The 26,530-nt window shown below is 42.1% G+C and overlaps 1 long non-coding RNA gene across 3 annotated transcripts; it reads left to right on the top strand.

The window, feature by feature from the left end:
* The first annotated feature begins 7,839 nt into the window (after positions 1-7,839).
* On the top strand, positions 7,840-14,087 carry LOC122945256. Of its 3 annotated transcripts, none has more exons than XR_006391107.1 (5): positions 7,840-7,914; positions 11,041-11,146; positions 11,426-11,482; positions 12,909-13,059; positions 13,849-14,087. It is a non-coding gene; the product is annotated as an uncharacterized LOC122945256 (long non-coding RNA). The 3 variants fall into 3 exon arrangements; XR_006391108.1 differs by lacking the exon at positions 7,840-7,914 and adding an exon at positions 13,406-13,468 and having other exon boundaries at positions 10,919-11,146; XR_006391106.1 differs by lacking the exon at positions 7,840-7,914 and having other exon boundaries at positions 10,919-11,146.
* The last annotated feature ends 12,443 nt before the right edge of the window (positions 14,088-26,530 follow it).

Here is a 26,530-nt window from a genome sequence, read left to right as displayed (position 1 = left end):
GTTCATTCACTTCAGAATTCTACCGATGATCTGGTTAATTTTCTTTTCACTTTTATCTTTGTGCGGGTTGGAACCGTGCACCGATGGAGCTTTGAGTTATGAAAGGCTCCCTTCATTTGTTGTTTGGTTCCTTAAGTTGGATCATAGAGCTACTGCCACACAGCCTCGTACGTCACTGCTCCAGATCAGATGTCAGCTCTGAACCTAAATGTGACCACCTTCAATGTGAATGGGTGCAATAACCCTATTAAGAGAAGCCGTGTTTTTCAGATCTTGAGGTCTGGTAAAGCGCAAATAGTTATGCTGCAGGAGACGCATTTCAAGAAAGGTCGGGTTCCTAACCTTGCTCGTTCCTCTTTTCAAACCTGGTATCACTCATGTAACGCTTCTGCGTCATCCAGAGGCGTCAGTATTGGTGTGCACAAAAGTGTCCCCTTATGTGTAGTGGCGGAGATCGCGGACCCCGAAGGGAGGTATTTGCTCCTGAAAGGCAAATTGGGTGAGGTAGAGGTCACCTTATGTAATCTATACGCCCCTAACAATAACACCTCTAAATGGTTATCCAAGATATTGCATAAAATTTCAGTCTTTACCTCTGGTATGCTGATTGTAGGAGGGGACTTCAATTTAACCTTGCACCCCCGTTGGATGCCTCCACTCGCAGGTCCGCGGTCTCTGCCGGGGTGCTGAAGGGGCTGCTTAGCAAGCTTAGATCCATGGGTTTGAGCGATGTATGGAGATCTATTCATGCTGATAGAAAGGAATATTCCTTTTATTCGCACCCCCATAAGTCTTACCAGCGCCTTGATTACTTATTTATATCTGATTGGTTACTTACTACCCCAGGTTAGTAAAGCTGAAATACATAATATTACAATCTCAGACCATGCCCCAGTATCCCTATCCTTCAATGTTCCTGGGTCTACTAGCAAGGAGTGGATTTGGTCTCTTAACCCGACCCTTCTCAACTCCTACACTGACTCGTTTGGGAAGAAGCTGTTGGATTATTTTACAATTAATACTGAAGATGAGGCCTCTCCTGCTTCCATATGGGAAGCCCACAAAGCCGTTGTGTGGGGGGAATTCATAGCGTTGGGCTCTCACTTGAAAAAGAAGTGTGAGGCACTTTTGTATTCCCTACTTTCCAAAATCTCCTTACTAGAACAAACCCATAAGAGATCCATGACAGACACAGATTTAGAGGCTTTAACAGTTCTTAGAAGGGAATTAATGGACCTTTTAAATGTCAAAGCGGCTAAGGCCTACCTAAAACTCAGGCACAAACAGTATGCACATGGTAATAGGGGAAACAGATTGATGTCGGCCCTTATTAAAAAGAGGAATGAACAATCTTACATCGCCAAGATGCTTTCTGAGAAAGGTCTGGTAGTGTCGGACACCCCAAGCATAGCCAAAATATTTAACTCATATTATGCCGCTCTATATAATTTGCGTAAATGTGAACCCTCCACTGCTAACCGGGACAGGGAAGCCCTCACAAAAAATTTCTTGGCATCGCTCCAGTTACCTACACTGTCGCAAGTAGAGAGCGAATCCCTAACCACCCCTATCACCCTTTTAGAGATCCCAAAAATTCTCAACTCCATCCCTTCAGGTAAGAGTCCAGGCCCTGATGGCCTTCCGATTGCTTACTACAAGAAATTCTTCCATATACTAGGTCCCCACCTTGTGACTTACTTTAACTCTTTGCTTGAAGGCGGCCCTCCGGCAAAGCAGGCACTGGAAGCTCATATTGTGGTTCATCCAAAGCCGAATAAAGACCCTGAGGTTCCTTCTAGCTATAGGCCCATTTCCCTCCTAAATACCGACACTAAACTTTGGGCCAAACTTCTGGCACATAGAATAGCGCCATTCTTAAAAAACATTATCTCTCCTGACCAAACAGGTTTTGTAGGGGGCGTGAGTGAAGGGATAGCACATTTAGAGTACAGATGTTAATACTTCATGCCCTGAGACATAGGAACAGTCTCACCCTCTTAAGCACGGATGCCGAAAAGGCGTTTGATAGGGTGGACTGGGGTTTTATGGAAGCCACTCTACATAAGTTTGGTTTTCACCCGAAATTTGTGGAAGCTGTGATGTCCCTGTACTCGGCCCCTCATGCTAGGGTGAGGGTCAATGGTGTATTATCCCCTTATTTTGATATATTTAACGGCACTCGTCAGGGGTGCCCACTGTCCCCTTCCCTCTTCATACTCTGCTTAGAGACTCTTATGCAAGCAATTAGACAAAGCAACGCCATCACGGGGGTCAAAATTGGGAACACGCAACACAAAGTGGCGGCCTTTGCCGACGACATGCTGCTGATTTTGATTGACCCTGTCACAGCTTTCCCAGAGATCCTGAAATTATTAGAGGAATTTGGTCACCTGTCGAACTTTAAAATAAATCTCCCAAAGTGCTCGGCCATGGGTATTAACTTACCGAAAAACATTATTGCTGCCTTGTCTGCCTCATTTCCCTTCCAATGGTCTTCCTCGCACATTAAATATTTGGAGGTCAATATCTCGCCCACGCCCAATCAATGGGTCCGTTTAAATTATACTCCTCTACTTACAGCACAACTAGATGGCTTAAAAATCCCCTTTTTGTCCTGGATAGGTAGAAAAAATCTCTTAAAGACTTATGTCCTTCCTAGATTATTATATCTTTTCCAGACCCTGCCGATCTCTCTCCCTAATTCATATCTGTCCCTGACACAAAATATTTTCTCAGCCTTTGTATGGAGGAAATCTAGGCCTCGGTTATCTTATAGCCTCCTGTCCCAACCAATCTCTAGGGGAGGTTTTGGCCTCCCAGATATAAAAAATTACTACTTGGCCAATCTGATTCGCTTACATTCAGAAATCCTAAATCCCTTCCCTTGCAAACTAGGCTGCCAGATAGTTAACAACTCATGGGATCCCTCAGAACTTGCCAGACTATGGGCAAACCCGTCGATAGATGCCATTGGAAGCAGCCCATCGAACCCCACTTGTGTAGGGGTGCTTAAGGCCTGGAGGACATTCTCCTCTCTGCAGTCACTCCCCGTAGGTCCCTCTCCTTTCATGCCTATCCGATTAGTCCCATATTACCTTCAGGTTGGCTATAGGGATGATTTTAGTCTATGGCCTCGTTTCCGGAACGCAGCTGTGGGGGATGTACTTAAGGACAATGTATTACCGGGATTAGAACAGTTGAAAGAGGCTTATGGGGTACACAAATGGTCGCACTTACATTATCTTCACTTCAGTAAAGTTTGTTTGGAATACCTAGGCAGAGCTCGGAAGGATTATATTCACTCCTGGTATGATGTCATCTTGCAGTCTCCCAACCCTAGAAACAAGCTTCTCTCTTGTCTTTATAATAAAATACTTAAACCTCGAAGCACCAGGAGGCCTCCCTACATCAACCAGTGGGAATCTGACCTCGGCATACAGCTCTCGGATCCTGATGTGGATAGGATCCTCAGTCATTCACATGTTTTTTTGCATATCAATACAGGAAAACGCTTTTAAAATAGTAACTAAATGGTATCGCACTCCAGAACTGCTCCATAGGATGTTTCCAGAGGTGTCTGCCGATTGTTGGAGATGCTCTGCAGAAAAAGGCACTGCTTTGCATGTTTGGTGGTCTTGCCCTAACATCCGCCCATTCTGGGACGGAGTGGAGAGTGAGATTAAGAAAATCTGCTCTACCAGCATAACTCTAACAGCCAAAGCTGTCCTTCTGAACCTACCAGACCTTCATTGTCCTCTTAGCAAACACTCCTTGCTCTCTCACCTTATAGCTGCGGCCAAGCTCCTTATTCCATTGAAATGGCTCTCCACTCAGGCTCCAACTGTGCAAATGTGGAAGGACAAAGTGCAGGAAATCCGTAGATTCGAAGAGTTATCTAGCTGGGAGACATTGTCCCATGATAAGTTTATGGTCACTTGGGCCAAATGGTTGGATTACTCTTGAGGACACCCCTCCCCTTAGGTGTAGTACTTCATCAGTACATTAGTTATTCTAATTGTCTCTTGGAAGGTTCTTCTCCACACGTTTGTTTACTGAGCTTCTCACATATTGATGGATTGGTCACTCCTTTTTTCTCCTCGCTAGTCATGCTGCTCATATCTATGTCTTGAAGTGGTGAATCTGACATGACTGTATATCTTTGCTTATTTTCATATGTATTCTGCTATATGATCCAGGGGTTTGTTGCCCCTAATATGTTTGTATTGATTATTTATTGATCTACTTTTTCAATAAAAAGAAATTTGAAAGAAAGAAATGAATGGTTCTGCACATGGGCCACATAAAAAAATGGAACGAACATTGGAAAAAAATACGCTCGTGTGCATGAGCCCTTACCTCCCACTATGTTTGTTTTCAGCTCCAGAACAGATAAGGACGGATAAATCACACTTAAGCCTCACTCAAACCTCTGTGGAACACAGTCCTTGAGATACCGGATTGGCATCCTGCTGAGTGCAGGAGCACACGGCATCATTGGTTGCTATGACGCTGTGCGCTTCGTGTCGCCGCTGCTGTACTGTAATACACTCGTATAGATCATTCGAGTGTATTGCTGTACAACAGTGGTAGCACGAAGCGCACGGTGTCATAGCAACCAATGACCCCGTGCGCGCCTCTGATGTTTAGAAGCAGTTCTTCAATCAGGCTCAGGATCTCAGTTAGCTCTGACACGCGCCCACTTCCTCTCAGCCGTCTTCTGAATCTCTGTTACAAGTGATGGATCTCCCAGAGATATCGCTGGACTTGCTGGCTCTATTCCGGTATTCGAATGCGATTGTACTCGCAGCAAGAAAAGAGAGAATGGAGCGCTCCAAGTTATTTAGATCCTCTCGATCATATCCGGACTTAAAATCGGAACAGGGATCCAACGCCAGACGCGTTTCAGGGACTTCACTCCCCTTCCTCAGTGGCTGAATCCCTGTTGTGACATCACATCCTTTTATATCCCCACAGATCCCCTATAAATACCGGACTGGAGTATGTATTATACACATTTCGATATTGTCGCGTTTTTAACGCAACATATGCGTTTTTCTATATTTTCATCATAGTGTTGTGATGAATACAGACAATGAAGGAAAAGTTACTCCCGGATTGTTTTCCATTGATAAATATAAAAAATATAAAAATATCTAAAAGATATAAAAAAAAATTTATAACAGTTATATAAAATCACCAAATACTTTATAAGAGGGAAGTGATCTTCATTTCTGAGGTTTATAACTATACAAAAGGCTGATTCGTAGAACTAAAAAGTAACATAATCATCATTCTGGTCACATGATCTCCCTTTAAAACTTTATCTTTCCAAGTTACTTCAATACTATGAAAGTAGATATGGGGGTAGAAATGGGGAAGTGGGCCCATCACCAAGGGGGGGGGGGGGGGGGCCACAGCGCCGATAGACGGCCAGACATGTGATCCCCCATTGGATGAAAGGCACACTGCCCAAACTCATAGAAAACCAAATATCTCTAGTTCTGCATTTAGGCCAGCTGGCATCATACTTCCAAAATCATAAATTTGTTTGGATTCTGCTCTTGACATCCGCTCAATGTGATTTCCCCCTCTCCAGTGTCTGTCAATCTTCTCAAGGGCCACAAAGGTCAGCCCTGTGGGATCTTGACCGTGGGCCTCTTTAAAGTGCTTTGAGAGTGAGTGTTTCAAATATCCTTTTTTGATATTGGAAATGTGTTCGGATATTCTCACTCTCAAAGCTCTCTTTGTTCGTCCAATATATTGTCTTGAACATGGGCACTGGATGAGGTAGATCACACTGACTGAGTTACACGTAAGGAAGTGTTCTATCTCCCATGTAAAATAATTTTGGGTAGAGAGAACCTTCCTTGTGTTTTTTGGAGTTTTCGTTATTTTACAGCAAGTGCACTGACCACATTTGAAAAAACCCTTTAGGTTCATCCATGCACCAAGGCCTAAAGCTTGCGTTTGGTTAATCTTAATAGAAGGGGCCACTTTAATACCCAAATTGGGTGCCTTCGTATATATATTATTTGTGGTTTTGGTGACATTAATCTACCTATGACTTTGCCCTGTAATAGATGATGCCAATGGCGTTTAACTATTTCTTCTACTTTCTTCCTTTGTATTGTATAGAGAAGAATTATCCTAAATTGGGAGTCTGTTTCATTCTTCTGTCCTGTTTTTACTGCCAAGAGTGAATTCCTCGGTAACCTCCTTACCCTTTCTAGTGATCCCTCTAGTATATTACTAGGGTATTGTTTTGACAGGAATTTATCTCTCAGGCGCATAGCTTCCACTTTGAATTGCGTCTCCTCGGTGCAGTTCCGTTTTAACCTACGGAATTGTCCGAAGAGTACATTCAATAACCAATTCGGCAAGTGGCAGCTTGAATGTAAAATAAACGCATTCCTCGCAGAGGGTTTCTGGTAAGTCTTACATATGTATTTTTCACACATTTTTGTAATTGATAAATCCAGAAATTCAGTCTCTACATTATTGGTACTTTGAATGAAAACCAAATTTAGGTTATTCTTATTTAGTTCAGCTATGAACATATTTAGACTTTTTTGGTCTCCTTTCCAAATCATAATAACATCGTCTATGTATCGTCGCCAGAGCACCAGGTCTCCCCCTCTATGCAAATCTATGGTCCCCTGTTCCCATTGTGCTAGAAACAGGTTTGCATAGCTGGGGGCAAACCTGGTGCCCATGGCGGTTCCTCTAGTTTGCAAGTAAAAACTCCCCTCAAAATAAAAATAGTTGTGCTGTAGAATATGTTGTATCCCCTCTAAAATGAATTCTACTTGCTGAATCTTCATTTCTTTGTTCCTTTCCAGTTGAGCTTTTACAGCTCTTAAACCAGCTTCATGATCTATCACTGTGTAGAGGGACTGGACATTTAGGGTGGTCATTATCCAGTCCCTTCCCACGGTTAATCCTTCCAATATTTCAATAATTTGGGTAGTGTCTCTTAAATAGGACATTGTGGTTTTAACCATTGGTTGTAGCCACGTATCCACATATCTTGAGAGATTGGATGTTAAGGAGCCTATACCAGATACTATGGGGCGGCCCGGAGGACTCTCCATGTCCTTGTGAACCTTCGGCAGGCAGTAAAAGCCTGGGAGTCTTCCGGGCGTCCCCATAATAAACTCTGAGTCCTGTTTGGTCAGGATACCCGTTTGGACTCCTTTCTGGCAGTATTCTCCTAATTTATCACCAAATTTTAGAGTAGGATCAGCCTCAAGTTTTTGATATGTGGTACTATCAGACAATTGTCTGGAGCACTCTTGTATATACTTCACCGTCTCGAGGATTACGATCGCCCCGCCCTTATCGGCAGGGCGAATCGTAATCTTATAATTTTTCTGAAGTTCTTTAATTGCTGATATTTCTCTATTTGATAGGTTTTTCCTATAAAAAATGTTCTCTTTTATTTTTCTAAGGTCTGCTTCTACATTTTTCTGAAAGCCACCCATTTCCGGACCTATTTCACTTCCGGGGAATTTCTTAGATTTATTTTTCAAATTAGTGTGTTTAAAACCATCCTCTATTTGTGGGGTTGTGGAGATCGGGTTTTTTATAAAGTATTTCTTCAGGCAGATGTTTCTAATAAATTTTTGTATCCCAATATAGATGTTAAATTTATTCAGCTGTGCGCTAGGTGCAAATTTCAGCCCTTTATTCAGCAGGGAACTCTGTGCTGGTGTGAGCGTTATGTTACTTAAATTAATAATGTTATCCTGTTCTGTGATAACTGTGTCTATCTGTGGTTCCTTCTTTTTCCTTCCCCTTCGTGTCTTATTGTTCCTATTTGTTGGTTGTGATAAAACTGATTCTGGGTTTCCCTCTGATTGTGCATTGGTGAAATTCTCTGGTAATCTCTCTGTCTCAGAGAGCGTGTCTGGTGAGGTGAGTAATGCAATTCCTCCTGTCTGTTGTGATAATTGTGGTGTCTCAGATTGTATTGATGTTTCTGAGGGGTTTGTGCTCTCCTGTTGTGTTCCGGTGATCTTGGGTGTCTGGATTTTAATCTCGGTGAATGGTGTGGTGGGGTCCCGTCTAAAAAAGGCTGCTGTGTTAGTGTCTCCAGCCTATTTCTAGTTGGCATCATGGGTCTTATTTGTTCTATAGGAGTGAGTGTATCTCTATTTTCCATCTCACTATGGTCTTTGTTTTGTGGTTTGGGGACAAATCCATGTTTCTTACTTTTTTTTCGCAATTATCTATGATTCAATCCTATCCAAACTGCTACATATTCTATCCTGCCCTAAATTAAAAATACTATCTTTAGGTAGTTGGTCTATTTTACCTTTCATCCGGTTAATATTTTCCGTAATGGTCCCTAAAATTTGGACTCTCCTTTTTATAATCGACTCCACTAATGCTCGTGATTGTATATGCAGGAGGTTTTCCAATTCAAGGTTAAACTCTTCTCCATATAGGTCCTGAGCTGGGGTCTTCAGTAATTGTAACCCTTTCGGGATCCTGTCTTGTTCTAGATATTGGCGTAAAGATCTGATCTCCCAATTTTGTCTCAGTTGTTTTATAACCAAGTTTACCAATTCTCTAAATATATCATGGGTGGATTTTGTCTCCATATTCCCCATTGCTGGTGTTTCAAACAGAAAGGTATCTACTTTTTGTTTTTTAGCCTCCACATATCCATACTGTGATTGATGGGAGCTAAATCCACGTTAAGGGTGATATAGAAATTTGGAATAAGTAGTTGTGGATAGCTCACCACCTTTCACAGTGTGGTAAAGGTGCTCTAGTCTGGGACTGATTACCCAATCAGTCAGAGTAAGGTAAAAATTGTAAGTAGGCGACTGGCACTCACTATATGGGTCACAACGACAGCATTTATTAACATAAAAATCACAAAAATAATCACATCAAGTTAAAACATCACAAATTGTACAAAAATGATGCATAAAATATCTCCTTAAAATGTGTATAAAATTCAAATAAACCATCCACTGGTGTATAAGCCCTATGGATAAAGGGATTTACTGCATATGATAAGGACTGTCCTTTGATGCTGGATAAAGTCCCAATGTTCCGCTTGGATAGTCTGGTCAATTTATAGCAGTGTCCCTTTAAATCAAGGTGGTGTGCATCCGGGTGGTGGTGTATGTAAATTCGAATCCCAATGTCCACACAATGTGAGGCTTCAAATACCTCTTCCACAGTAGCTCAATTATATCTGGTGGTCAATGCTGTAGAGAGATGTCGCTTACCGGTATGTCCAAGTGTCACTGCTCGAGAAAAATCCCAGTGAGAGGATTGAAACGTCGCATGTCTGGTGAATAAAGCCTTTTTCTACTTTTCTACAAACTGGATGTGCGGCGGAATTCTTTATTTTTATATTTTGGAGGTGGATCGCCCCCACAGCCAATATTTGAGAGTAATGGGTCTTTTGTGTATGTAGAAAATGTTTCAGATCTTTGAGTTCAGCTCATGCAAAATGGGAGCAAAACCAAAATTTTTGCATTTATATTTTTGTTCAGTGTAGTTGCAGTTCTGCTCACCTATTTCTCTGCACGTCCGCTGGTGGAGTTATGGGGATAGTCCTGTCCCTATTGTAAGTGAATGGAGGCCGCTGATGGGTGGGGCCCTCCATCAGTAGTCATTTTGGGAGCACAGCGCTGGGGAGGCATCACTCAACCTTTACTGCCATGTCAGGAAACAAAAAGATAAGTTCTGCTCAGTGCAGTCAATTCACAAGCTACTATTAGTCTCTTGTCTCAGGCAAGATCTCTTAAAGGGAGTTTGTCAGCTCCTTTATCCCTATTATACTAATTCCAGCTGGCTAATGGACTCAAACATTTTTACCTGTTTGACCTGTCTGTGTCCCTGGACAGAGGTCCAGTTGCCAAGAATATTAACTTTGAGGTTAATAAAGGAAAATAACTGACAGTCTTCCATTAAAGGGGAATCATCATAATTTATTTTTATTAAATGTCTCTTTTTTTACTCTAACCCCTCTTTGTCACCTCTTCACCGCTGTGATCTAGCAATGGTGTCCATGTTTGCACAATGTGTTCCTCTCTTCTCCTCACTCTGCTCCCGATCCAGTCACTGCTCTGCATTGCATCTCAGTGAGACAGCTCCAGGGCATGCGCAGTGACCCTAGAACTGGTCTATAGTGCAAGCGTCAATGCTGCTAATGAAAACTTCTATTAGCAGGATTGACAGTGTGCTTGTAGATGCAAGTAGTGGGCTGATGTCGTCAAATTGAAGGTTGACGCCTAACGAAGAGCACTGGTTAACCTTGGAGATAACACAACTCCTTAAAGTAGTTGTCCAAGTGTTCCATACTGATGACCTATCCTCAGGATAATTCATTCAGTATGCAGTTGGTGGGGATCCGACTTCTGACACCGCTGATCAGCTGATTGAAGAGGCAGCAGGGCTCCTGTGAGCGATGCAGCCTCTGCGCAGCATACCCAGCACAGTGCCATACATTGTATAGAGATTGTGGTTGGTAGTGCAGCTCAGTCCCATTCACTTGAATGGGACTGATCTGCGCCAAGGCCATATGACTGATGAACATGACGTCATTGGCCTATGAGCACCACAGTCTCTTTAAACAGATGCTCGGCGAGGGTGCCAGGAGTCAAACTGCCATTGATCAGATACTGATGACCTATCCAGAGGACAGGTTATCTGTATAAAAACTTAGAAAACCCCTTTAAGTCTAGTTGTAATCTCCCTAGTGCAGTGATTGCTTACCTCTGGCACTTTAGCTGTGGTGAAACTACTACTCCCAGCATGATCCATTAATTTTTATGGAGTTCTGAGAATAGCCAAAGAAGTATGCATCTTGGGAGTTGCAGTTTTACCACAGCTGGAGTGCCAAAGGTTAGCCATAACAGTACTAGTGTTGAGCGGCAGGGGCAATATTCAATTTCACGATATTTTGCAAATATATGGGCGAATATTTGTTATATATTTGTGAATTCGCTATCTTCGTTTACATTTTTTTCATTACTAAAATGGCAATGTAAAATTCTCTTGATACACATGCGCAAAAAGGGACATGGCCTAGCAACTGTTTTCGAACTACCCCAAGTTTGAGGCGATTGGAAAAGATAGTTGGAAGCAATTTATTCGAGACAGTGAAGAAGAACTCCTGATCAGTGTAAGTAATTTCACATTACGCCAGTGTATTTGATTACATTTCACATGCATGTCAGACCAATCGCTTTATATGCAGATAGAGTGTTATAAAATATTAGTGATTGCGAAAATCGCCACTTATGTTTTTTTCGCAATACAATCCCATCTTATAATGGTAACATTAAATCTAATATTTCCCCTTCAAATACAAAATCCTTTTTGATGTTTTGCTAAGGACATTATTTACAATACTTGTATAAAAAAAAAATTGTGATTATATGCTTGCATCTTTATCCTGCAGCGCATGTTGAAGCGGGGCTATGACCGGACCCGGGTCCACGCTGAGAAGCAGGCCATTGTGAGTGAGATCCATTCCAAGCTATGGAGGAAGTTTAAAGGCAATCACACTAGGATGGCCATATAAAAAAAAAAATTCATATAACCTCAGTGTCAACCAAACGAATATAATTTTCTAGGGCACAAGAATCTGAATGCTAGGCACAGAGGGCTGCATCCGTGTCCCCCCACTTGGGTAGGCTATTAGATCACAGTCGTCTGCGACGGAGCAATACAGAGCTGATTGAATATTGTGCTTCAAGTATATTCGCAGGTAGTATTCACATGTAGATTTCACATAGTCTTAAATGCGTATAAATAAAATCTTATGCCACCGTATAGGGTATGGGAAAAGATATTAGAAGATGAGCTGTGTTTTACACCATGATTGAGTTGTCACCGAAAGAGGGGATCTAGGTAGAAACAATATATGGAAAAAGAAAAGGTCAATGAAAAGCAAAGCTCCATTCTCCCACACAAGCTTTGGAACAGGTGAAACCAATTAGCCAATCGAGATGAGAGCATATAAAATGCAAGACCAGTGCTCACAGGTCATACCCACTGAGGAAGAGATAAGATATCTCGAAACGCGTCTGGGCGTATTACCTGTGAAAGAACCATCTCAGCGGTGCATGGCCATGTACTAAAATTTATCCACTTACTCAAGTAAGACAAAGAAGCGCTGTAAAACTCACATAAGTGAAACAGCTGACATAGGTCTCTCACGAGAGTAGAGACGGGATCCAAACAGATAACCGGACCCGATACAAACACAGCGGAGAAAGACTGAAGCGTGGGACGCCACGGCAGAAATCCTTCCGCAGACCTGACCGAGTGAATTCACACGGGACACAGTGAGTAATACAAATTCAAGTGGAATTATACCAAACCGCTGTACGCAAGGCGGCATAAGCACGGTGATAAGAGACGTGCTGGACTAGTGACTTTCTCACATACAGTTTACTCAGAATCTGAGACTACTATAGGTGATGGACAACTCAATCATGGTGTAAAACACAGCTCATCTTCTAATATCTTTTCCCATACCCTATACGGTGGCATAAGATTTTATTTATACGCATTTAAGACTATGTGAAATCTACATGTGAATACTACCTGCGAATATACTTGAAGCACAATATTCAATCAGCTCTGTATTGCTCCGTCGCAGACGACTGTGATCTAATAGCCTACCCAAGTGGGGGGACACGGATGCTGCCCTCTGTGCCTAGCATTCAGATTCTTGTGCCCTAGAAAATTATATTCGTTTCGTTGACACTGAGGTTATATGCATTTTATTTGTTCTATATATTTTTTTATATACGAATTTTACCCTGGTGCACTCAGTATATAGTGTTTAATGTTTAATAAATATTTTTATTCAATTCTCACGTGCAATCCAACTGTTTTGAGTGCCGGTTCTACCTAGTCTATACTATATCTATCAGAATCAGGGGGTTCTTCTTTGAACCTGTGCACCTGTCGTGTCAAATCAGAGTGAGCCACCTGCACAGCATCCATTGTAAAAAAAAAAATGGTCGGATTTGAAGAGGAGGAATTCAGAGCGCATCAGAGAGATCTGTGACAGAAAATGGCCAGGTACAATGCTTACATTACTTTTGTATCTATCGCCAACTCTCTGTAATGTATATATACAGTTATGAAAATAAGTATTTCATCCCTTTACAAATGATTACTTATTAACTGGTGTAACATGTAGCAAATCAGACGATTACATCATACATCTCTACCTCGCCATGAGTATATATATATATATATTTATACACATAGTGAGGTACAGATATATGATGTAACCGACTGATTTTTGTGCATTTTACACACACAGAAATATATATATATATACAGTATATATGTGAGTGTGAAATGGTGGAGGTGGTGGCCGAAGAGGCTGGTCCCTCTCAGCAGCCACATTTCCCCCCCCCAGCTCCTGACGAGGAAGAAGAGGAGGAGGAGGAGAAGGAGGTTGTCACCAGCCCCCACCAGGAGGGTGAATATGTTCACACAGCAATATAATTCTGTATCCTTAACATGCACAGAAAAAAAGGGCCAAAAATGTGGGGACAACACATACTACAGTAATAGAAAACAACAACACTGGACACTAACTCTGTAATCTACATAAAAACCATTAACTAACCAATTAAATAAAATTATACTCTACATACCTATCAAGAACTAACCAACTAAATACAATTATACTCTACTGAACGATCAATAACTAACCAACTATATAATCATCATAAATATAATTAACTAACGAATTGTAATGTAAATCATCAGTGCTTTAACAAATACTCTACACGATGCACTACTTGCCTCTTAATCTTAATTGAAAGTAATTTTAATTTTTTTTTCAAATCCTAACAGTACTCGATAAATAAATAAAAAAATTATGCAGCTGCAGCAGGACGACCAAATGGCAATGCTAGAAATCAGAGCCCAGCAAAAGATAATATGGGAGCAGCAAAGGAGGTTACATTGGCAGCAGCGGCATCTGGATAAGAAGGTGCATCAGCTGGAGGAGCTGCACCGTAAGGGGATCCAGGAGTTGCTGGACCTCCACAATCAACTAAAAAAGTTGCCTTGAAAGCATATTTGTTCCTCAATATTGTTAATAAATATTTATTTACGTTCTAACGTGTGCTTTTGTTTTAAGATATTATGTTTTTGAATAATTTTAACCTATAAGGTTTCAGAAAGGTGCCTTTAATCCTGGGGCAAACTCATCTGGATCAGGACAGACAGCAGCACTAGGTAAAGGTAATGGTGGAGTAAACGGCCTACACAAAACTCAGGACAGACAGTAGCAGCAGCAGCAGCAGGTACATGGTAACGGTGTAGTATAAGGCCAACACATAGCTTGACCAAACTCATCAGGACAGACAGCAGCAGGTAAATAGTAATGGTGTAGTAAAAGGCCTACACATAGCTCACCCAAACTCTTCATGACAGAAATCAGCAGGTAAATGGTAATGGTGTAGTATAAGACCTACACATTGCTCCACCACACTTATCAGGACAGACAACAGCAAGTAAATGGTAATGGTGTAGTATAATCCCTACACATAGCTAGGCCAAACTCAGTCAGAACAGACTGGAGCCGATTCTTTGTTTGTAGCAGGAATATGTTACCAGGAATGGGCCTGCGCCAGACTGGGGCAACCCCCCCCCCAAAAAATGTATACACCTCTAACAGCAGCATGTTATTAGTTGGCAGCAGGAATGTGTTCCCATGCATACAAAATTTGCAATATATTCCTTTGACAATTTTTATTTCAAAGGATTTTTAAGATTGTAAAGCCCACAAGAAATAAAAAATAAATATATATAATATATATATATATAGTATATCCAAAGAATAGGCAGCACTCCAAATGTGGTAAAAAATGATGACCCGTTTATTCCTAGGCAACGTTTCACCCTAAAACTCTGGGGCCTTTGTCAAGCAGAGTATATATATGTAAACTCATGACACGGCACAGCCTCAAGAAAATGTGCGTTTATTCAACCAAAAGCAACGTTTCACACAATGGGACCTTTCTCAAGCAGTGACAAAAGTGAATGGTGCCAATTACAAATGAAAACTAATAATAATTTAATTAGAATTAATGTGTTTGATTCGTATTGTAGCTAAACATAAAAAATAATGTAAAAAAAAATGCAATAATATATAATAGGTATCCATGCTGTTAAGAGATTATTAACTTCCATTAAAGTATGTGAATCCATATTATCTCCTTAATTCATCACAATTCCAGATTTCACAGGAATTTTGTCATTAAAGGGAACCTGTCACCTGGATTTTGGGTATAGAGCTGAGGACATGGGCTGCTAGATCGCCGCTAGCACATCCACAATATCCATTTTTTCATAGCTCTGTGTGCTTTTATTGTGTCAAAAAAACGATTTTATAGATATGTAAATTAACCTTAGATGAGTCCTGTCTCCTCCATGCTTGAGAGGTGAGTCCAGCGTTCTCTGACTCTGAGCCCAGCCATTCCCACTGTCAAGGAGCCCAGCACCGCCCCGCATCCTGTGAATCTCCTTATTGCTCCCCGACGTCACAAAGCTAGAGCGCCGTAATCTCGCGATGCGCGAACCAGCGCATGCGCAGTTCACTCCCTGAGGCTGATGCCAGCACTGTGCATGCGCTAGCTCGCACATCGCGAGATTACGGCGGCAAGGAGGAGATTTGGAGTATGCGCGCGGTGCTGGGCTCCTTCACACTGGGCGTGGCTGGGCTCCGGAAACGTTAGTAGCCTCATTTACATATATATATATAATCTTTTTTTGACATAATAAAAGCACAGAGAGCTATGGGGAATGAATATTGCAGATGTGCTAGCGGCGATCTAGCAGCCCATGACCTCAGCTATATACCCAAAATCCAGGTGACAGGTTACCTTTAAAATTTCCGGTGTACCGATTAAAAACATAATCAATAATGTTCGAACCTAAATCCTGATAAAAAAATAAAAATAAAATGTTATTAGGGTCCTCAATCAGTCCTGTACAATGTTAACTGCACAATACCTTTTGACAAGCCCACATGCGGTCCCTACCTAGTTTTAGTAAGAACCACACCAGGGCCGCCCAAAACCCAAGTAAGGCAAAATTATAAAATAAATTAAAAAAACTTTTTTTGATGAATGAAGCGTAACACCGCATGATTGTATTTTATTCAAAAGAATATATATATATATATACAGACGTGGACAAAATTGTTGGTACCCTTTGGTCAATGAAAGAAAAAGTCACAATGGTCACAGAAATAACTTTAATCTGACAAAAGTAATAATAAATTAAAATTCTATAAATGTTAACCAATGAAAGTCAGACATTGTTTTTCAACCATGCTTCAACAGAATTATGTAAAAAAATAAACTCATGAAACAGGCATGGACAAAAATGATGGTACCCCTAACTTAATATTTTGTTGCGCAACCTTTTGAGGCAATCACTGCAATCAAACGCTTCCTGTAACTGTCAATGAGACATCTGCACCTCTCAGCAGGTATTTTGGCCCACTCCTCATGAGCAAACTGCTCCAGTTGTGTCCGGTTTGAAGGGTGCCTTTTCCAGACTGCATGTTTCAGCTCCTTCCAAAGATGCTCAATAGGATTGAGGTCAGGGCTCATAGAAGGCCACTTTAGAATAGTCCAATTTTTTCCTCTTAGCCATTCTTGGGTGTTTTTAGCGGTGTGTTTTGGGTCATTGTCCTGTTGCAAGACCCATGACCTGCGACTGAGACCAAGCTTTCTGACACTGGCTAGTACATTTCTCTCTAGAATTCCTTGATAGTCTTGAGATTTCATTGTACCCTGCACAGATTCAAGACACCCTGTGCCAGACGCAGCAAAGCAGCCCCAGAACATAACAGAGCCTCCTCCATGTTTCACAGTAGGGACAGTGTTCTTTTCTTGATATGCTTCATTTTTTCGTCTGTGAACATACAGCTGATGTGCCTTGGCAAAAACTTCGATTTTTGTCTCATCTGTCCACAGGACATTCTCCCAGAAGCTTTGTGGCTTGTCAACATGTAGTTTGGCATATTCCAGTCTTGCCTTTTTATGATTCGTTTTCAACAATGGTGTCCTCCTTGGTCGTCTCCCATGTAGTCCACTTTGGCTCAAACAACGACGGATGGTGCGATCTGACACTGATGTTCCTTGAGCATGAAGTTCACCTTGAATCTCTTTAGAAGTCTTTCTAGGCTCTTTTGTTACCATTCGGATTATCCGTCTCTTAGATTTGTCATCAATTTTCCTCCTGCGGCCACGTCCAGGGAGGTTGGCTACAGTCCCATGGATCTTAAACTTATGAATAATATGTGCAACTGTACTCACAGGAACATCTAGTTGCTTGGAGATGGTCTTATAGCCTTTACCTTTAACATGCTTGTCTATAATTTTCTTTCTGATCTCTTGAGACAGCTCTTTCCTTTGCTTCCTCTGGTCCATGTCGAGTGTGGTACACACCATATCACCAAACAACACAGTGATTACCTGGAGCCATATATATAGGCCCAATGGCTGATTACAAGGTTGTAGACACCTGTGATGCTAATTAGTGGACACACCTTGAATTAACATGTCCCTTTGGTCACATTATGTTCTGTGTTTTCTAGGGGTACCATCATTTTTGTCCATGCCTGTTTCATGAGTTTATTTTTTTACATAATTCTGTTGAAGCATGGTTGAAAAACAATGTCTGACTTTCATTGGTTAACATTTATAGAATTTTAATTTATTATTACTTTTGTCAGATTAAAGTTATTTCTGTGACCATTGTGACTTTTTCTTTCATTGACCAAAGGGTACCAACAATTTTGTCCACGTCTGTATATATATATATATATATATACACACACTCACCTAAAGAATTATTAGGAACCCCATACTAATACGGTGTTGGACCCCCTTTTGCCTTCAGAACTGCCTTAATTCTACGTGGCATTGATTCAACAAGGTGCTGATAGCATTCTTTAGAAATGTTGGCCCATATTGATAGGATAGCATCTTGCAGTTGATGGAGATTTGAGGGATGCACATCCAGGGCACGAAGCTCCCGTTCCACCACATTCCAAAGATGCTCTATTGGGTTGAGATCTGGTGACTGTGGGGGCCATTTTAGTACAGTGAACTCATTGTCATGTTCAAGAAACCAATTTGAAATGATTCGAGCTTTGTGACATGGTGCATTATCCTGCTGGAAGTAGCCATCAGAGGATGGGTACATGGTGGTCATAAAGGGATAGATATGGTCAGAAACAATGCTCAGGTAGCCCGTGGCATTTAAACGATGGCCAATCGGCACTAAGGGGCCTAAAGTTTGCCCAGAAAACATCCCCCACACCATTACACCACCACCACCAGCCTGCACAGTGGTAACAAGGCATGATGGATACATGTTCTAATTTTGTTTACGCCAAATTCGGACACTACCATTTGAATGTCTCAACAGAAATCAAGACTCATCAGACCAGGCAACATTTTTCCAGTCTTCAACAGTCCAATTTTGGTGAGCTCGTGCAAATTGTAGCCTCTTTTTCCTATTTGTAGTGGAGATGAGTGGTACCCGGTGGGGTCTTCTGCTGTTGTAGCCCATCCGCCTCAAGGTTGTGCGTGTTGTGGCTTCACAAATGCTTTGCTGCATACCTCGGTTGTAACAAGTGGTTATTTCAGTCAACGTTGCTCTTCTATTAGCATGAATCAGTCGGCCCATTCTCCTCTGACCTCTAGCATCAACAAGGCATTTTTTCACCCACAGGACTGCCGCATACTGGATGTTTTTCCCTTTTCACACCATTCTTTGTAAAACCTAGAAATGGTTGTGCGTGAAAATCCCAGTAACTGAGCAGTTTGTTAAATACTCAGACCGGCCCGTCTGGCACCAACAACCATGCCACGCTCAAAATTGCTTAAATCACCTTTCTTTCCCATTCTGACATTCAGTTTGGAGTTCAGGAGAGTGTCTTGACCAGGACCACAACCCTACATGCATTGAAGCAACTGCCATGTGATTGGTTGACTAGATAATCGCATTAGCTGAGATCCCAAGAAACAATCTCCTGACATCTAAGGCGCGTTCAGAACCATCCAGCCAGAAACGTATCCCATGTGTAACCACGTTTTCAAACCAAAGCATGGAGATCAAAAGAATCATTAAAAAACACTGGCACATCCTTGCCAGTAATTTCCCCAATGTCTTTAGAGACATGCCACTTATGTCCTATAAAAGAGCGAAAAACATTAGGGATTTACTAGTTAAATCTGACATTGGGAGTAGCAAGGGCTCTGAAATCCAGACCACCATCACAGGTTCTCCTATTAATAGCACCTACCCGTGCCTTTCATGTGCCCAGTGCAGTAGCGTCACCAAAGGTCCTACCTTCACCCGCCCCACATCAGGTAAAACGTTCAAGATCCAAGGCCACTTCTCGTGCCAGACGAGCTTCGTCATATATCTTATCAAATGTCCCTGCGGCCTCGGCTATGTTGGTCAGACCATACAGAAAATCAAAAAACGTATCTGCCAACATAAATCGAACATCTGTACTAAAAAAAACTGACGCCCCTCTGGTTGAACACTTTTTGGAACACAAACACGCCATCAGCCAATTACGCTTCCAGATAATTGACTGGATTCCTCCTTTTAGACGAGGGGGGGACCGTCAGGCAGTGCTACAGGAGAGAGAGATGTCCTGGATCCGTCGGTTATGTACCCTACAACCGGTCGGGTTGAATAAGGATTACCTTTAGGCCAATTATATAAATAGTCCTTTACAATGTGATTTATATCTGTTTCATGTATTTCTCTTATAGGACCAGAATTGTTCAGTAGCGGATGGTGACTTCCGCAAAGCACACTTTACGGTCCCAAGATACCTCACGCTGAGCATCCAAAGGGTGTAGTCAAGACAACCGGGTCCTCGACCTACCATCTCGTGGTATAGTCAAGACAACAGTGTCCTCTACCTATCATCTCGTGGTACTATTCTTACCCGTCTTCTGAACACCGTGCTAGTATCCGGTTTAGTGGTCTCGCTCCGCTCTTATCTTATGTGGACGCCTGGGTGATTACCTCGTCCAGCCCAGTCTACCTAGCTCCATGGCCATCCTCCTCTGATGCCCTTGGAACTATGTAGCCTGGTTTAACAGTTAATTGGGGTTATACTTTTGACAGTTCTGACTTAATTGTCTTCCTGTTGCCCATTATGTCATGTTTTGTATTTGAATGGATACATATGTATTTTTGACTCAGATAAGCTGCTCACAATCTGATGACTTGTATTTCAATGGAGACATATATACCTCTTACTCAGATAGCTGCTCATGATCTGATGCGCAGGCATTCCATAGGGACACTGCCCTGCTTTTGTGCCCCAGTATCGCCCCCTAAATAGCGCATTGTCGTATTAGTAACTCCGCCCCTCATAGTTCCATTAGGGATAGTGCGATCATGTGACCAGATCACATGGCACTACAACCTCCGTGACACGCACGCCACTTCCGGTTACGAGTCCGATAACCGGAAGTGACGTATCGGCACACTTGCTTGTGTTAAACAGACGCTCTAGGTCCCAGACCTCGCTCTGGTGACTGGGCCCACCCACCACCTGTACCACATGACCCCCACTCACCTACCACAGGCCACCAGGGGATACTTAAAGATGGCGCGTCCCACATGCAACCATGCGCCGGCTGTATACAAAGTGTGGTCCTAAGAGTGGTGAGTTATCTACCCATGTTTAAATGTACTGCAGTTTACCTTGCTATCCTATATAGGTCCTCGTATTCCCCTTACCTCAGAAGCCTCTTCTGCATCTCGATATTCTGTCCTCAGATGGTTAATTATGCACTCCTAGGAGTTTTATCCCTATTTCTTTCTCATACACTGTCTCATGTTGTCTCAGTCTGATTGGATGGTGTGGTACTTGGGACTAACCAGTGGCAGCTCTCTGCCGCAGGTGTGCCCTGACTACCCCGCCAGCCAATACTAGCATTTATATGTAGTTATATGGCTTGCAGCCATAACAGAAAGTAAATTACTTATTGCCACAATAGATGTCTCTGTGTACTAGTATACTCTGGGGCCATCCCTTCCTCTTTGGCCGCAGTTTACACCGCGCACAGCACTAGCACTCATGTACCGAGCACAGTTGCTCCCAGTGCTACTGTATAGAATTGAGCTCTTTGAAATATGTATTGTATATGTGATTGTAACATTACCATATAAAACCTCCAGATAGCCCTCTCTTTTTCATGTTATATATTTTTAGCTGTATAATCATGTATTTGTGCACCTATTTATATTATCATGTATTATTGATTTTGATGGCCACCTTATGAATTTTTCTTTCTGTACATTATGTCTTGTCAGCCTGATGAAGGGCGATTATTAAGCCTGAAACGTTGCAACTGACCTATTCCGGCTGAAATAACATGAAATAAAATCATTAATTATCACCAATAAAGGAGTGCTGTCTAAATATTTGTGACACTTACAAGTTCTGGAGGTGGAGCTTTAGAACACAACCCGGACGTGCACCTACCCTCGCCATTCTATGAATAGAGTGCTGTGGCCTATTTTCCTGTAAAGGGCAGAAACAGGTATATCGCACCCCTCCATCAGTATTTGGCGGAAACAGGTATATGGCACCCCTCAATCATTATTTTGTGACAGCAGGTGTATTGCCACGCTCAATCAGTATTTGGTGGAAGAAGGTATATAGCAATAGCACCTCTCAATCAGTATTTGTCAGAAACAGGTATAAAGCACCCCTCAATCAGTATTTGGCGGAAACAGGTATATGGCATCCCTCAATCAGTATTTTGTGGAAGCAGATGTATTGCAGCCCTCAATCAGTATTTGGTGGAAGAAGGTATATCGCAATAGCACCCCTCAATCAATATTTTGTGGAAGAAGGTATATGGCACCCCACAATCAGTATTTGGCGGAAACAGGTATATGGCACTCCTCAATCAGTATTTGGCGGAAACAGGTGTATCGAACCCTTAATCAGTATTTGGTGGAAGAAGGTATATAGCAATATCTCCCATCAATCAGTATTTTGTGGAAGAAGGTATATGTCACCCCACAATTAGTATTTGGCGGAAAAAGGTATAGAGCACCCCTCAATCAGTATTGGGCAGAAACAGGTATATAGCACCCCTCAATCCGTATTTGGCGGAAACAGGTATATGGCACCCCTCAATCAGTATTTTGTGGAAGCAGGTATATAGAACCCCTTAATTAGTGTTTTGTAGAAGTAGGTATATCCCATCCCTCCATCAGTATTTTGTGGAAACAGGTATATAGCACCCCTCAATCAGTATTTGGCAGAAACAGGAATATGGCACCCCTCAATGAGTATTTTGTGGAAGCAGGTGTATTGCAGCGCTCAATCAGTATTTGGTGGAAGAAGGTATATAGCAATAGCACCCCTCAATCAGTATTTACTGGAAGAAGGTATATGGCACCCCTCAATCAGTATTTGGCAGAAACAGGTATAAAGCACCCCTCAATCAGTATTTGGCGGAAACAGGTGTATCGAGCCCTCAATCAGTATTTGGTGCAAGAAGGTATATAGCAATAAGCACCCCTCAATCAGTATTTGGCAAAAACAGGTATAAAGCACCCCTCAATCAGTATTTGGCGGAAACAGGTATATGGCATCCCTCAATCAGTATTTTGTGGAAGAAGATATATGGCACCCCACAATCAGTATTTGGCGGAAACAGGTATATAGCACCCCTCAATCAGTATTTGGCGGACGCAGGTGTATCGAGCCCTCAATCAGTATTTGGTGGAAGAAGGTATATAGCAATAGCTCCCATCAATCAGTATTTTGTGGAAGAAGGTATATGGCACCCCACAATCAGTATTTGGCGGAAAAAGGTATATAGCACCCCTTATTCAGTATTGGGCAGAAACAGGTATATAGCACCCCTCAATCAGTATTTGGCCGAAACAGGTATATTTCACCCCTCAATCAGTATTTTGTGGAAGCAGGTATATAGAACCCCTTAATCAGTATTTTGTAGAAGCAGGTATATCCCACCCCTCAATCAGTATTTTGTGGAAACAGGTATATAGCACCCCTCAATCAGTATTTGGCAGAAACAGGAATATGGCACCCCTCAATCAGTATTTTGTGGAAGCTGGTGTATTGCAGTGCTCAATCAGTATTTGGTGGAAGAAGGTATATAGCAATAGCACCCCTCAATCAGTATTTAGTGGAAGAAGGTATATGGCACCCCTCAATCAGTATTGGTCAGAAACAGGTATATAGCACCCCTCAATTAGTATTTGGCGAAAACGGGTATATGGCACCCCTCAATCAGTATTTTGTGGAAGCAGGTGTATCGCAGCCCTCAATCAGTATTTGGTGGAAGAAGGTATATAGCAATAGCACCCCTCAATAAGTATTTTGTGGAAGAAGGTATATGGCACCCCTCAATCAGTATTTGGTGTTAACAGGTATATAGCACCCCTCAATCAGTATTTGGCAGAAACAGGTATATAGCACCCCTCAATCAGGATTTTATGGAAGAAGGTATATCGCAGCCCTCAAGCAGTTTTTTGGGGGGCAACAGGTATATCATACCCGTTGCAATTAGTTATTCCAATAGCGTTTGTCCCTCTATCTAGCTACGGTATTGCAGCAGAACCGCACACAACTGCTGTACAATAAAAATACACTATAATATAATTTCTATGTTAGAAAGTATATTATAAGTATATCACACCCCTCTATATCACACCTATCGATAGCACACCTATACCAGTCCTTAAAAGGACTTTTTTTTTACCCTATTAGCTAGCGTTTGGTGTCCCTAACTGTCCCTGCTCCAAAATGCAAACTCTCCCTACACTGGCAAAACACATATTGTGAAATGGCTGCCAGATCGGGTTCTGTTATAAGGTTGGGGGTGTGTCCATGTGATGAAATGTCTCAATTGGCTGTCCTGTCCCACCTGATGGATGTGTCATGGGTCAAAGTTTGGCGCTATGCAAAAAAATATGGCGCGTGCGAATATCGCCATATGTTCGCATGTTCTGCGAATCCAGAACGAGTAAAGTTTGCCGCAAAATGACCGCCGGACGAACTGCAAGGCCATCTCGATACAGTTTACTATATCTCTATCTATCCTACACTACACCCTGCACTGGACCCTATCAGCTACACTATTCAGTCACTAACCTACACTGACTATCTAACACTACCTATCTGGATTATATATACTGTATGAGCTATCTAACTAATGTACGTAACACCCTACACTAGAACCTATCAGCTACACTATTCACTCACTAACCTACACTGACTATCTACCACTTACTATCTGGATTATATATATGAGCTAACTGTATAATTTCCTTAACACCCTACATTGGAACCTATTAGCTACACTATTCACTCACTAACCTACACTATCTAACACTATCTGGATTATATACATTGAGAAACAGAAGTCTTTGAACACCCTGCGATCTTGCAATTTCTCCCACTTAAAAATCATGGAGGGGTCTGAAATTCACATTGTAGGTGCATTCCCACTCTGAGAGACAGAAATTAAAAAAAATATCTGGAAATCACATTGTATGATTTTTAAAGAATTAATTAGTTTTGCACTGCTGAACATAAGTATTTGAACGCCTGAGAAACAGCAAGAATTCTGGCTCTTAAAGACCTGTTACTGTGCCTTTAAAAAGTCCACCTCTACTCCACTCATTAATCTAACTTAGTAGCACCTGTCTGAGCTCTTTAAAGACTCCTGTTCACCCCACAGTCAGTCAGACGCCAACTACTACCATGGGAAAGACCAAAGTGCTATCAAAAGATGCCAGAGACAAAATTGTGGGCCTCCACAAGGCTGGAAAGGGCTACGGGGCAATTGCCAAGCAGCTCGTGAAAATAGATCAACTGTTGGAGCGATTGTTAGAAAATGGAAGAGGCTAAAGGTGACTGTAAGTCTCCCACGGACTGGGGCTCCATGCAAGATCTCACCTCATGAGGTATCACTGATGATAAGAAAGGTCAGGAATCAGCCCAGAACTACAAGGGAGGAGCTGGTCAATGACATGAAGAGAGCTGGGACCACAGTTTCAAAGGTCACTGTCAATAGAACACTACGTCGTCATGGTTTCAAATCATGCATTGCACGGAAGGTTCCCCTGCTCAAGTCATCACATGTCCAGGCCCGTCTGAAGTTTGCCAATGACCATCTGGATGATCCAGAGGAGGCATGGGAGAAAGTCATGTGGTCAGATGAGACCAAAGTAGAACTTTTTGGTCTAAACTTCACTCGTCGTGTTTGGAGGAAAAAAGAAGGATGAGTTGCATCCCAAGAACACTATCCCTACTGTGAAGCATGGGGGTGGTAACATCATGCTTTGTGGGTGCTTTTCTACGAAGGGATATAGGCGGTGTGGAGAGGACAAAGGAAGAGAACCCCTTCACACCCGTGGAAAAAAAGGTTTGAAACACGTACCAGGCGCCAGATCACTCAGTCATTACTGATGAGGATACAGATTGATTCTTATTTGTGTATAAGATAGAGAAGACCTTCACCTGGGTCTGTTTGAAGAGCTCAGAGTTTAGAAAAAACACCTCAGCTCTATAGTGGTGATGTTGGAAATCATAAAATAATGATAATAATAAAATCAAATCCACTCACTTCACAGGGGGGGCAGGATCGCATGTAGAGATGTAAATAATTGAACGCCGCCTACACACGTGGCTTCTGGTCAATCATTTTATTAATATAAGGCTCAACGCGTTTCGAGGGTCTGAGGCCCTCTTCTTCAGGAGTGCTTTGACACAATCTCACAATAAATGACCCCATTCATCCTCTCCTTAATACAGTGCAGTCTACGAAGGGGACAGGACGACTGCACTATATTAAGGAGAGGATGAATGGGGTCATTTATTGTGAGATTTTGAGCAACAACCTCCTTCCCTCAGTCAGAGCATTGAAGGTGGGTCGTGGCTGGGTCTTCCAACATGACAACGTCAACACATTGAAAACAGTTCGAGTGACACTGCGTATAACTTCCTCTGCCGGACTGGCTATGTCACATCTGCATAACGGGTGCAAATTTCTGCAACCAGGCGGTGCTCGGCCCACAGTAGTCTTGAAACCATACCAAACAAAGAGATATGCAGGTTGCACTCACCGATTGGTGCAATCTTATTTTATTTCCTCCAGAGCTGAATACATCAAGGCTGAATACATCAAAACTGGATACATAAAAGCTGAATACAAAAGTGGCTGGGGATAGACAAACATACGGTACAATGTAGTGAGAGGACATACGGCAACGGCCGTTTCGCACCTCATCGCTTCATCAGGTCAATAACAAAGCGGCACTACTGCGCTGGCTTTTTAAATGTCGGCTCCCATGACTCGCATTTGTGACGTCACCAACGGCGCCAATACGCGGCGCTTACATGTGGCACCACATTAGAGCCAGTATTACATACAATGTTACAAAACACACAATTTAAAACCATTAACCACCATCAAAACATACTCGATGTTAT

Source organism: Bufo gargarizans, chromosome 8 (assembly GCF_014858855.1).
Source record: "Bufo gargarizans isolate SCDJY-AF-19 chromosome 8, ASM1485885v1, whole genome shotgun sequence".
Lineage (NCBI taxonomy): Eukaryota > Metazoa > Chordata > Amphibia > Anura > Bufonidae > Bufo > Bufo gargarizans.
This window is presented reverse-complemented; position numbering and strand designations above follow the sequence as displayed.